This window comes from Danio rerio, chromosome 6 (genome assembly GCF_052040795.2).
Source record: "Danio rerio strain M-AB ecotype USA chromosome 6, GRCz13ab, whole genome shotgun sequence".
NCBI classification, from domain to species: Eukaryota; Metazoa; Chordata; class Actinopteri; order Cypriniformes; family Danionidae; genus Danio; species Danio rerio.
Window position 1 is genome coordinate 50,034,478 of NC_141026.1, and position 14,933 is coordinate 50,049,410.

Consider the following 14,933-nt stretch of genomic DNA (forward strand, 5'->3'; position numbering starts at 1 on the left):
GAGCGCCCCATTTACCATTCACTCAGGTTTCATGAGACAACATCAGTAGGTCAAATCTAATGATATCGGGGTTGATATGGTATGACAAATATTTTGAGTATATTATAACATGAAATTACATTAAATAATTCTGAAAAGAACGAAAGTATGGTATGGGCTTGTGTCAGTGCCTTTGCAAAGCTAACTTGCACTTCTGTGATGGCACCATTAATGCTGAAAAGCACAGAGATTTTGGAGCACAATATGCTGCCCTCTTTTCCAGGGACACCCATGCATTTTTTAACAAGACTATGAAAAACCACATTCTGCACACATTACAAAGTCCTGGAAGCGAAGGGGTTTCAGGTACTTGAATGGCCTGCCTGCAGTCCCGACTTGTCTCCAATAAAGAATGTGGCGTGCATTTTGAAGCGCAAAATGCAACAACGAATATTCTGTACTGTTGCCCACCTTAAAGCCTTGTTCACACTACAAGCGACTTGCAGCGGCAAAGCGACAAGCAACCGTTCATTTCAATGGAGAGTGAGCGACTTCCAGCGAGCTCCATCTATGCTAGCGACAGCAACTGTTGGCGACCAGGTCGGCGTGTCGAGTGACGCAACAAAGTTGTGAATCTTTCAACTTTATGCAAATGAAGAGCAATTTTCTTGAGTCACAGTGCTCATGTAATCTTCTCTCTGCTCGCTCAGAGGCCGGTTGTATTCTCCATGCTGTAGACCTACACAGACTTGCGTTTACAACAGTTTTTGAGTTTACAATTTTGCCAAAATTGAAATGTGTTTATTTAGAAAAAAACAACACAAATCATGAGGAACACATTAAATAATGCTTGTTGTGTTGACTGCAATATATTTAACTGTCGTAATAAATTTAGAAATCACTATTATTTGCGTTTTCAATACGTCCTAACTGTTTCTATATAAACAAATTTGACATTAGGAAATATATTATTGTACAATTATGTAAGTTCTCACTTAGCTGATGTTTGATTATAAAGCTTGTTTGGCATGCTGTTCCGGGAGAGAGCACTGAGCTCATAAGATCCTCGAGCCAGGGCTTCCTCCCTTTGCAGGGCAAGAGGGGAGTTTGAGCTCAGGTAGATCTTGAAACTGACCCGCTGTAGTAGCTAATGAACAGATAGTGATTGCTCTTTAGTGATAACAACATATTAGGAGCACGCAGATGTATGAGAACATGTAAACTCCACACAGAAATGTTGACTGGCTTGCTGTGAGGCAACTGGGCTAACCACTAGGCCATCGTGTCACCCATCTAGGAAAGGAGGAGGAGTAGGGGTAAAAGGGGGGATTCTTCAAAACGAAGATGGCTGTGATATGGAACTTAGGGTATTTATAGTGACTGATGATTGGTGAATCCTGAATTGGCTAATGCATGACCAGCTGTGTTCTATCATGAGCACGTGATCCTCTTGAAATTAGTTCATAAATACACTTCACTTAAAATTGTTAAGGGTGCGAACTGAAACCAAGCACAATACGCCATTTTTAATCATTTGATGGCAATGTTCTCAGTAAAGATTTCAGAAATGTATAAACAGATAAAGCACTCTATACATAATGCATCCATTGAGTAATTTATTACCTGATATAAAGAGATACACTCTCTCTTTGTGTCCTTATAGAGAAATCATGAAGGTAGAAACAGGACTATTTACTCTGCATGGTTAATCTTTGAACAGATGATACGAGAAGGGCACCGGGAGATTAATTACTCTATAACGGTCCCTGTCATACACACACACACACACACATGCACTCACACACAAACTCCTCTATAAAAGCAGGTCAAGAAAAAGTCAAAAGCAGCTACAAGAAAAACTGGCAATGTCCTTTACCAGTTCAGACACATACATGCTTAGTGATAGCAGAATAAATCTCTGACAAGTAAATAAATTACATTTAAGATGACTTAATGTTCCCTTTCCACATTAACATAGAATGCATCAACTCATCTGAATTAAGTTAGCATTTTCTTTATTAGGGTCTAAACTAAACCTATGGACTGAACGTGGTTTCTGCTAAGGGAAACAGGTTCACTGAAATCCGACCAGGACACTAAGTTTCCTGAAAAACTTTAAAAGTTAATGAAAAAAGTGGTAGAAAGGGATTTGGATAAGCACTGCCACCATGTGGCCCATTATTCAACAAACAAAACTACATTACCACAAATAAATCTTACTATATTAATTATTAATCAGTTCAACTAATAATAATTATAATTTTTATTAGCTAAAATTGAAATATAAAAGGTAACACTTTATGGTAAGGTGTCTTTATTACATGTTAAACCAACCCCAAAATATAAGTGTAATGTATTACAATTACCAAGTAGATAAATAAATATACCAGGGGTCTCAAATTCAAATTGACGGGGGGTCATTTCAGTGACTGACAATTCATAGGAGGGCCGTTTTAACATTCAAGCACAAGAAAAAAGTAGACACCTGACATAAATGATGCATCTTAGGACAACAGACATGACATGTATATTTCAAGCAATACCTGTCACCAGTGATAATGCATATCAGCACTTTATCGTGTCACACATCAGCTGCTGAAATATATCTCTGGTTGTTGTGTGTATGGCCGAGCATTAGACACACACTCAGTCATTCTTTCACAGAGTATATGCAGTCAAAACTCTATAGCTTTTTTTCTTGTTGTACATAATGAAGGTGTAGTTTAAATTTCTATCAAAATACTACAAATAATAGGCATAATAATGATGATTCTATCCTAACCAATTGTATTGTACATAGATTGTACATTTGTACACATTTTTTTACGCAAATCTAAATAAGCATATGAGAAATCTATTAAAAGAGACCATTTGAATATAATATTAGCAAAATTTTCATATTTGTTGCACCACCAGCAACGTGTAAGCCATGAAGAAGTGTTTGTACAACAAAATTCAAGTGGGAACAAACTGATAATCGAACAGTCCTTGATTATTTACAAAAATAGAGCATTGGTAAAAATAGAACAAATATTTTAATGTTTAAACGGGCATATATTTTAATGCTTAAATCAGCCAAAGAATAAAACCCCATGTGTGTTACTCTCAATTAAAAACTGAAAAATGAAAGTAAAACTAGTCTGAATACAGTTCTTTAAATTTTGACTATAAGTGGCGGGTCAAAACCATAAGTGGCTAGACACGACTGCACAACAAGGAAAGGGGTTCAAAAATATATATATGTTTTGGAGGGCCGAATCTTGTTATATTTTTGATGTCAGTTGCGAGCCGGAGGGAGGAAAGGGCGGCCAATAAATGGCAGTTTGAGACCCTTGGAATACACTGAAACAAAGGAAATCCTCAAATGGATGATCAAATACAATTTCATATACAAAAATATTTATCACAATAAAAAGCAAACCAGACTATTTAAACAGAATAGGCTATATTCCAAAATAGTGCCAAAACACACTTACTCCCAATTGCTTGTTTCACCTTTAATAACAGCAAATTAGTATGTCACACACACTAAATTCTGAGAATTATGCACAAAGGCAAATTGTTCGCATAAATTCTCTTTTAAAAGGCACCCCTTTGACCCCTTTTTCGAAATTTAAGATAAGCCTTTTGTGTCTCCAGAATGTGTCTGTAAGGTTTCAGCTCAAAACATCCATCAGAGAAGTTTTCTCTCCCTGCAACACACTTCTTTTGACATTTACAGATCGGAAATTATGTAAGCCATGCAATACCCAATTTTGAATCTCTGCCAGCTGAAAGAAAGGGTTACAGGCTACTATTGGGCTCACCTGATTCCAAACATTTGATTTCAGATTTTGTATATATGTTTTCTCAAGAACTGAGCTTCTCTACGATTCATTTGAAGAATGCTTGGGAAGAGGAACTTGGTATACAGATTGAGACTAATACATGGCAGGAAAGCCTCAGCAGAATTTGATCTTGTTCTATTAATTCCAGGCAGCGGTGAATTCAATTTAAACTAATGCATAGACTGCACTACTCAAATTCTAAATTACACCGATTTTCTTCCTACCATTTCCCCTACATGTGATCAGTAAGTCTGCTGAAGGCTCCCTGACCCACTTCTTTTGGACGTGTCCAAAACTTTATGATTTCTGGTGTGACTAATTTAAATGGTTTTCCGATATGTATGGTTTTACATACCTTTATACCCGACACAGAAATTGCTATATTATACTAGTACTATTCTATTCTAGTTCTCTGCTGAATCATAATGTGTCCATACAAAGCACCATCATTTATGGAATGATTATTGCTAAGAGTGTCATTCTAAAACTGTGGAAATCAGATTCTGTTCCTCAATTTAAGACATGGTTAACTTAACTCACTCAAATATTGCACAAGGAAAAGTCCATTATGAAGTTATTGATAATCTTGCTAAGTTTTACAATATATGGCAACCTCTTCTTAATCACCTGGACCAATATACTGCAGATTCTGAACAGCAATGTAATGCCTAAAATTCTTCTTAGTATTTTTATTGAAACCATTTATATGCCCTAATTGTTTTTTAATAATAACTTAATTTTTTTTATCTATTTTTCTTTATTTTAATTATTATTACTGTTATTTTCTTTGTTATAATGCTTGTTCCTTGTATTTTCATTATTGTTTTGTTGTTTGGTAATTATTGAAAAATGTAAAACTAATAAAAGCATTTCTTAGAAAAAAAAATTATCCATCAAAATTTTTATTATACCTTTCAGAATATTTGGATTTTCTGCGCTGAACACAAAGTAGCTGTTGTTGCCAGTGCCTTTAATGCGAGTTCTCCCCACCCACTGTTTCCACGTGCCTGTCAGAGTTTACCTCAATCTCAGGCTGCATCAGATAAACAGCACAGTGACAGACATGAAGAAAGCAGATCTCATGTAACGTGTGTGAGAAATACTACAGTAAGAACTTTGCCAATGATTATTTTATGTATTTGTTGTGGAGTTAATTCAAGTCTTTCTGCAACAATGAGTCACACACAATGTCGTTACAAAGTTGTAATCCCAGTTGCTTTGCAAACGTCCTGTCTTGATATGATTATACGAGTTTCTCAATCAATTCGGTGTGCGGGCGAAAATGCACTCCTACATTGCGTTGCAGTGGGTCTCAATGGGAAGGGATTTGGATCCTATTTGAATGTCAGGAAATTAAAAAAAGAGACTTACTGTGCTTTTATCACCCCAATATGACACACTATACCTACACACAGTTCTGTCCAAACAGCTTACAAAAGACAATTTTCACCATAGTTGCCCTTTAAGCAAGAGAAATCTGCTTGTTTTAAAAAAGTAACTTCCATGTGAGCTGTGATTCAAGCATCGCTACACTACTAAAAAAAAAAGAGCTTTTTTATGTCTACTCCAGTAAATCGCACCTTTCCATTAAAGCACACACTTCTGGGTAGAGCTGTTAATGTTAGCAAGAGAATATTTGCTGAATGAGCTTTTATGACAGTCTACCCTCAGCTCAATGTCAGGTGTGGTTACCTGGCAACACGTATCGCCGTCTGCTACCAGATACAATGCCGTCTATTGTCCCTTTCAACACTCTGGACAGCAATGGACATCTGAGGACACAAACACACAGTCACATGCAAAAACACCGGTGTGTGTCTTTCTTTTCACAGAACATGTTATTTACTGAGAGTAGCCTGAATGACAACATCATGTGTTCACTACAGCAACACGTCAATTTACAGCTGCGATCTGCTGGGAAGACGACAAGTTCAGGCCGAGCGCTTATAGGAAAGACAGGAGTGTGACCGGGAAACGCTTGTTTTTTACCTTGGCCAATCAAATAACCTCAGTCTGAGCAAGGTTTCATTCTCTGGTAACTTCCGATGACAGAAATTTACCAAAGTGACATAGTTATTTGAAACAATATATGTTTTTTTCTTTGTTTGTTAGCTTGCTTTATTAATATAGCACATTTAAAAACAAATGTTGAGCAAAGTGCTTTACAAATCAACCAACACACAAAATCTATACTTGTACATGTAAAAAAAAAACTAAATTTACTTTAAGAAATCACAACTAACCATATGATTTTGTTAGCTCACATTGCTAGATGTGGGGTGAACAATTCATCTGTGCATGCCATTAAGAATAAAAAAAGGGTAATCTTTGTAATCTTTAATTAAAATCTGAAACTGCACTTCCTGTTTGTTTTTAGTTAAATTATCAGAATACGTAATTTTGGTGTATTGGGTGTGGCTTACATACTTAACCATGCTGATTCAACTGTCAGTTTTGACAACAAACAGAAATGGTGAGGAGGAGGAGGAAGACACTGTGGGAATAACTCTTGAAACCCATTTCCGGATTTTTCTGACTGAAATGCCTACTTTACTACACCCAATCAGCTCGCAGTAGAGAAAACAAGCAACGCCCACTGTTTGCTCATGTTTCTGTAGGAACTGCTTCACAATATGAGAAAAATCGCAGCTTCCAGTTCATTTTGGGATCGCAGCTTCCAGTTCATTGGGATTTTAATGGCCCATTTCCACTGACTGGCACAGTACGGTACAATATGGGTCGGTAAGAGTTACCTTTATCAGGCTTGCTTTTTTTTTACTGCCTTGAGTGAGTGTGGTGTACGACAGAAAGTATCAGTCGACATCATTCTCGCTTGAGGAAATCTCGCTCAAAGTAAAGCTGTACATGTTGTTCACATTTCACAGGAGAAGCACTTCTCACAAAATAGATACTTTACACACATAAATATTGTGCAAAAATGTTCATTACTAACTTTTCTATGAACATGATTTGATTATAACCGCAGATTAATGACAGGGTGAAATAGCCTACTGCAATGTCTGCTATTATATAAAATGAATAAATAAATGCAACATTTTTTAGACGGCCTCGTAAAACAAAAACAGGACACAGCAGATTTTCTTTTTCTTGGCTTTGTGGCTGTACATCAAGACAAGGTTTATTTGAGCTCGGATCAACCATGGCTCGTTATTATACCCATATAGTATTACGGTGTAATGTCTTGTTGTTTATTTAAAAATGACTGTTTCTTTGTGTTCATTCTCTGCTTGTGTGTGTGTGTGTGTGTGTATTACGTTTCTCTGTAAACCAATAGTGTTGAGCTGCGCATCTAGCTCCTCTTTTTGGTAACATTTTGTCGTTCTTAGGTACCCTTTACAAAGGGTACTCAAAAAGTGGTAGGTTACTGTTCGCTTTTAGTTACCTTTTGACAGTGGAAACGGCCATAAAAGCAAACCGAACCGAACTGTACCGTACCATAACACTCAGAGAAAACAGGCCATAAAAGCACCAAGGGAAGAGCATGGCCTGATATATAAAGGCTAATCATTCCACAGACAAGAGGCTCCAACAAAAAAAGAGCTCTAGCTCCTTTTGATTTTAATTGAGACTTGGGAACAAATAGCTGAAATTGTTGTGCTGACTGAAGACGCCCGATGAAGTATGCCAGAGAAAATGCTCACCAATGTAAGTAGGTGCAAGATCATTAAAACCTTTAAAAACAAACAACAATAACTTGTACTGAACCCTAAATTTCACTTGGAGCCAGTGAAGAGATGAAAAAACTGGTGAAATGCTAGCAAATTTTTAGTCCCAGTTAAAAGCCTAGCAGTTGCATTTTGAACCAGCTGCAGGTGTACAATTAAAGCATGAAAAACTCCTGAATAATGAGAATGGCAATAGTCCAATCTGGACATAACAAAAACATTAATGATGGTTTCCAAATCAGACAGAAAAGGCTTCAGTTTAGCAACCTGGACAACAGAGATCTAGTCTTATGTTGCACAGATATATTATTAGGGAAAATAAAAAAAATAAAAAAACATTCCCATCAGGCACAGTACATCAACATGACGTCAAATTGACGTTGCACTACACTGTCATGGGGATGTTGCATTTAGTTTGGAAATGAAAGTCAGGTTGATGTCAGAACACAACATCTAGCCGACGTCAGAGTCCAACATCCAACCTAAATATCTACCAAATATCAACGCCTAATAATGTTACAGTTTAATGTTGTGTGGACGTTACCACTATGACGTCTATCATACGTTGGATTTTAGTTGCCATACCGGATGAATAAATATCAGTATTTGACGTCAATATAACACCGGTTTAAGATCGACATTGAATTTTGGTCACTTTCCAACACAACCTAAAATCTCAACGTCATTTGACATCATTTATGGACGTCAAAATAACATTGTCCTTAAACACTTGCTTGACATTGAATTTTGGTCACCTGACATCACGACCTAAATCTAGCCTAACATTAACATCTTATTTTGTTCTGTGCCTGCTGTGTTGTATAGTTCAATATTATGGATTGCTAAAAAATTAAGATCATGTTTCGTGAAGATATTTAGCAATTTTCCAACCAAAAATATATCAAAGTTTATTTTTATTAGTAATGTAAATAATGTCAATTTAAAGATGATATTCTCAATATTTAGATTTTTTTTCACCCCCAATTTCCAAATGTTCACATATTTCAGATAGGGCTGCATGATACTGGAAAAATATGCAATATGCGATGTTGTTGAGTATTGTGATAAAGATATGTCTTATGATATAACATTGCCCTAGAAACAAAATCATTTATTTATTTATTGATATTAAAATAAACAAGTGAAATGCATATTTTCAGATCAAATTAATTTTAATTAAAAACCAAAAACTGTTTAGTCTTTAAACATTATGAGTGAGTGAAAACCTGTCATTGTCATTTTGTGATGTCATAAATTTTGTGTGTGTGTGTGTGTGTGTGTGTGTGTGTGTGTGTGTATATATATATATATATATATATATATATATATATATATATATATATATAGTAGCATATACAGTTGATGTCATAATTATTAGCCCCCCTGTTAATTTCTTTCTTCAATTTCTTAACAGAGAGAATATTTTTAAACTTTTTTTTAAACATAATAGTTTTAATAACTTAATTTCTAATAACTGATTTCTTTTATCTTTGTCATGATGACAGTACAGAATATTTAACTAGATATTTTCAAGACACTTCTATACAGCTTAAAGTGACATTTAAAGGCTTAACTAGGTTAATTAGGTTAACTAGGCAGGTTAGGGTTATTAGGCAAGTTATTGTATAACAATGGTTTGTTCTGTAGACTATCGAAAAAAAATTTAAAAACTGGTTTTATTTTAACCAAAGTAAAACAAATAAGACTTTCTCTAAAAGAAAAAATATTATCAGACATACTGTGAAAATTTCCTTGCTCGGTTAAACATCAGTTGGGAAATATTTAAAAAAGAAAAATTCAAAGGGGGGCTAATAATTCTTACTTCAACTGTATATTGTGTCTCTAGGTTGGCAGTAAAAAAATACAGCGCAAAAAAGTAGTAATATCCTATCAGTATTTGAATCAAAGACATGGCATACAATACAGTATATGTAAAAAAAATAAAAATAAAAAACTTTAATATTGTAATTCCGTCTATAAAAGCTCCTGCAGTCGGTGACATTGCAGATTTGGTAATTCTCTTTTATTCGGTTCCTCCCCTTATATTGTGGATCTGTGTATTCATGTGTGTTTGCCCTCTCTCTGTGTGCCCAGCCTTAGATCCTTTCTTCAGTGGGCTCTTCAAAGCCAGCGGCACCGTTTCATGGCTTACTGCTCAGACTGAACTATCTCAGGCAGTGCGTGTGTGTGTGTTGTTCTGTCCGAGCGATCTGGTGTCTGACCTCCAGATGAGCGAACGCTGCTGGCAAACTGAGACTGCTTGAGACATCACAGTCGAGCAGAGCGTGGAAAGAGAGATAAGAATGTGTCACAAAGAGTGTGTTTCAAAGTGTTGGGGTGAAATTCTGTGCGCATATGTGTGTGTGTCTGGGTGAGATCTGCAGTAAATAAGGCTTGGTCTGGCCTCGCACAGCGACCCTCTTCAACTGAACTGAGAGCTTTATATGCAAGCAAATTGAACCTGTCTGCATAAATGCATTTAAAATACAGACAGGAAGGTTACAGAGATACTCCCAGAAGAACATCTTGAGTTATTTTCAACGTTCAGGAGACCACGTTTCAGTTAAATATCCAATACGATGTTTGTCAAGTGAGCTGTACGTTTAATGCAAAGAGCCTAAATTAGATCATATAGTCTAGGAAAGAAATTGATGAGACAATTTGGAGTCTATATTAAAATCTTTGACTTTTGTTTATAAACTTTGCTATATGCAAGAAATTAAGGAATGTTGGCAATTATTATCTTTTTATTATCTGAGCTGGTAACAAATGAGATTCAAAAAGACTTTTGGAGATTTCTGCTTCAACTTTCTCTTGAGAAAAGGTTGTGATCCGAGCAAATATTACTGGAGAACATTACAAAAAGATCTGGTCTAAACATGTGTTGACTTCTGTTTGAGTATGTTTTACATTTACTAGCAGGACATTGTGGAGGTATTTTTTTTCCCATTTACCTATAAATAAAAAAATATATTTATTGAATGCTGCTGTTTTATAAAGAAAGAAATATCTAAAGTCATATATTACTGTCATGTTCACCAGCGAACAACCACCAGATGTCGCTGGTAAACACTCACACACAAACACACACTTAGAACTACACTTCCGCCCTTTCCTGGACTACATTTTCATACATGCACTTCTCCCTGACACCCATGCTCATTCACCTAACTTGATTGTATTCACCACCTGAACCTTGTCATAGACTGGACTCTCACAGCTGAAGCCACCCACACAATGATTATTTGGACTATTTAAACCCCTCTTTTTCACACACATGCCGCCGAGTCTTGTTATCTGTCACAGTGACATTACAACGCAATTCCTTAGTCTGTCTTTGCCGTGTTTTTGATCCTTTGCCTTGTTTATTTATTTAATACTGTTGTTTTGACTTCGACTCTGGATTGCCCTCATACATCTGTTTGCCGGTATTGACCACTGCTTGCATGACAATTCTGCAAAAACCTGCACGTGGATCCAAACTTCTGTTGTTGGTGTCACTCCCCGTTGTTACAATTACAGTGGTTTTACAGCTTCAGCAAGCAGGGTGGGAAACCTTTGTGTATGTTTCTTGAATTTATTGGCAGTTTTAAAAATTTCTACACCAAACTGCTGCTGTTTAGTGTACTATGAAAGCCCATATCTGCCATACAAAAAGAAAAATTCTGGCACAAAAGTAGAAATTATGACACATGTAAGTGAAATGTAGACAAAGAGAATGTATCTGAACATTTAATTGTGATTGTTGAATGTCTGCATCCAGTTGGTTGTAATTTTTGTACACTTTTATTACTCGTTTCCATTTTTCTTTTCCCTTATTATTATTATTATCATTATTATTTTTCAGTTTTTTTGTATTATTATTATTTTCTTTTTCTTCTCTTTTGCAGTTTTAGACATTTCTGCATCAAACTGCTGTAGTATGAAAGCCCATATCTGGCATATAAGAGGAAAAATTCTGGCACAAAAGTAGAAATTATGACACATGCAAGTCAAAATTATAAGTACAAAATATGAAATTAAATCAAACTATGCAATAATGAAATTGTGAGTAATATATCTTAACTATACTTAAGCGGAGTTGGGTGTAACACATTCCACAGTAACGGGTTACTGTATTCCAATTACATTTTTGGGGAATGCGGTAACGAATTACATTTTAAATGAGTGTAATTTGATTTCAGTTACTAAAGTCAATGTATTTCCTTTACTTGAGTTACAAATATATTTTTTTTTTCAGAAGAAAAAATGCTTCTTTTAAATCATGTTTTCCACTGCGACGTCAGTTAATAAGTATGCGCTTTTAAACAGCTGGAAATGGTTGCTGACAAGAGTGGTTCCTTCTTCAAGACTTAATTGAGAGTAAAAACAAAAATATCGCTGTGAAATGGAGTCTATGTCTCTAAAGAAGTTTTGACTGCTTTTAACTCGACCAGCAACTTGTTCAAGCACTTGAATAGAAAGCATTCTATGACAATAATGGTCACCAAGGAGGACACCGGCACCCAAAAACACAGCGGCCCAACTCAGCCTAATCAGGCTAAATTGAACTTTTGAGCAGGATCAGGAGTGATAGTATCTTCTGAATGTGAAGAGACGGGTAGCTGCTTATGAGGCCGTTTACATCTTTTGTGTGCGTGCAAGTTCATTATTTTCAATGGAGGCACACGCTTGAGCACACATATTCGGAGTGCATATTGTGCACGCTTACATTTTCCAGTCACACCAGTTGAAAACCGTGAGTCACGCAACAAAAACTGACTGATCAGCTTCATACTTTGTATGGAATATACACATTTTGGTAGACTAATTACCTCAGACAAATAAAGAACACCTAAACACTGCAGTGCTTTTGCATACTATTAATGTCAATGATTACAGGTATCCAGTTTTCTTCATGTTTTTTGTGTCCAAAAAAAAAAAAAATGGCTTGGAACAAGGGAGTGATGAGAGAATTGTAGGTTTTGGCCGAACTTTTTGAATATGTCAGGCTGCTGTGATCAACACGTTGTAATGTTTTCAGTGAATATTAAATTACTGAAAGAGCTGCAGTTTATTTTCTATTTTCATAGGCATATGTTTAATGTTTTAAAAGTAACTTCAAAGCAAAGTAATTAGTAATCTGATTACTTTTTACATAAAGTAATTAGTAATGTAATTAGATTACAATTTTTTAAGCAGTAGTCATTCATTTGTAATTGATTACTTTTTTAAAGTAACTTACCCAACACTGGACTAAAGTCATAAATTTAAGATTCAAAAGAAAAAAAATATGAATTTAAAATGCAAAAGTATTGCTTAATTCCAAGCTCATTGACTTAACAGAACACAACACAGAATTGAAGTATTTTAAACATGGTTTTAATAGGAATTCTTGTCTTATTAGCAGAACAACACATAGCTAAACCTACTAAATAGCTAAAATAAATATAATGCTTAATATTTGTAATATACATTGCACAGATTCCCTTTGCAGGATGTGCTGAAATGTGATTTTGCCATTCTCAACAAACCGTTCTATAAGTCCTTTACCTAATATAATGAACTTTAGAGACAAAGTGCATCCTTAAAAAAAAACAATCAAAAACTTTTGACAAAAAAGAGCTTTTTTTTTTCAAAATTCATTAGAAAACTGTAACAAATGAGATTACAAGCCTACTTTAGGCTCCATTTGCACTCCACATAATAACATTACTGTCTAAGAGGAACAATTTGACATTTCGACACTGTTGAAAAGGAAGGATCTTTAATGGTATCTATAGTTTCAAGATGAATTTTTACCATACTTAACACTTCCATGGCACAAACGCTCCACAATTTATTTAATTAACAGAATTATCTCACATTGTGATCACTGAAAATTAACCTTGGATAAAGTGTTCACTTATTCAGCGTTAACTAACGGAGACATTTAATTAAAACTGTATAAAAGTGCATCCTACAGGACAAGCTCAAGACCGATAAAACATTGGAGATAGTTATGAAAATTAAAGGAGGACACAAAGGAGAAAAAAAAGAGCTAAAGTCCCATGCAGCAAACATCTTGTCATGATTGTCTTGGCATGTCTGTTCTTGGCAAAGTCTACACTGCCGTGTCACCAAATGGCCGAAGTAATGCCAGTGTTGCTGTGGCAGAAACACAGCCTGGCAGGTTCGTCAGCATTTCTCCCGTCCATTAGTGGTCATTTGCTCCAAATTGCATGCAACATGTGATGCTTACATGCCTGCAGCTATTTTGATGACTACATGACAATTATTCAGCTTGCTTCAACGCTGAGCTCATTTCTAATGCCATGACATATGGGTAATGTTTCCATTCTTCGTACCAATAATAATCAAAATGGGGCGAGAATGACTTAAGGGTTTGAGTTTTGAAACTCTGTTCAGATGGCTAGGCATCTGTCTCCTTTTGGCGGCTTGCATTGAGACCATAGCGATACAAATGCATCTCACACACGTTTTTCATATTTGAGCCAGAAATGATGAACTTCTACCAGTCAGCCTGTTAAGCCCAAAACTAATGTTTTCTCTGTAAGCCAACTGATATAAATCTGTTCACAAGTGGCAAGAGGAGAGAGGAAAAAGCTATATGCATGAACAGTGGCACGAAGCTTAAAGTATGAAGAAGTATCTTGGGAATGCTTAAGCACAACAGGACGGCACTGAAATTTATCACGAGAATGGAAATGTAACCCTGTGTCTCTCTGGACCATTAACCATATTAAGCTGCTTTGATTTCACGGAATAAGCTACAGTACGAGACTATGGCTGCGTTTGAAACCGCCTACTACTCAGTAGGTACTGCATTTGAATTTAAACGTACTACTCGGCCGTTAGAAAAGTACGTTCTATACAGTATGAATGTGAAAAGTATGAATGTAATTCGGACGTACTACATCCGCCATTTTGTCATGGTCACGTGACCTACCTGCGTCAATTGCGTCGCTTTACTCCCATTCATGAGTTCTCTCACAGGGCATTATGGGATAGCGCAGCATGCATGGGATGCGCACTCTAGAATCTCGCCGGAAGTAGTAAGTCTTTTGGGTACTTCTCGCATACTAATTTTCGAATTCTATGAATTCGGACATACTACTCGGCTCGCATACTGATTTTAGCATACTGTATAGTATGGAAGTATGCGGTTTTGGACGCAGCGTATGTGTTTTGCATGTCATGATTTTGGCAAGAAAGATGCAATCCTGGTTTAACATCTACGTTGATCCTGGAACATCATTTTTTAACACAGGCTCATTGCGAATACGTAGCCCTGTATACATTTCTGGAGAGCGCGAATTAGGTAGTCACAGCTACTAATGACTGCATTTTGTCTTTAAAACGAATGCTTTGGGGCACTATGACACCGCCAAAGGCTTCTGTTTCTTTTCGCGCTACAAGCTGAACGCTTCCCTGCATGTGGATGGCTTTTCAACCATTACCA

At 36.1% G+C, this 14,933-nt stretch overlaps 1 protein-coding gene across 18 annotated transcripts in view; it reads right to left on the reverse strand.

Annotated features, from left to right (window-relative positions):
• rap1gapb (RAP1 GTPase activating protein b) overlaps nucleotides 1-14,933 on the reverse strand; it is a 184,867-nt gene that overhangs the window by 93,183 nt on the left and 76,751 nt on the right. For 6 of the 18 annotated variants that reach the window (XM_087257947.1, XM_087257939.1, XM_087257946.1 and 3 more), the window contains exon 2: nucleotides 5,499-5,578. The exons of the other annotated variants lie outside the window; for them this stretch is intronic. The gene's annotated coding sequence lies outside the window, so the exon portion shown is untranslated. The remainder of the gene's footprint in view (nucleotides 1-5,498; nucleotides 5,579-14,933) is intronic. 18 annotated transcript variants of the gene reach the window in all.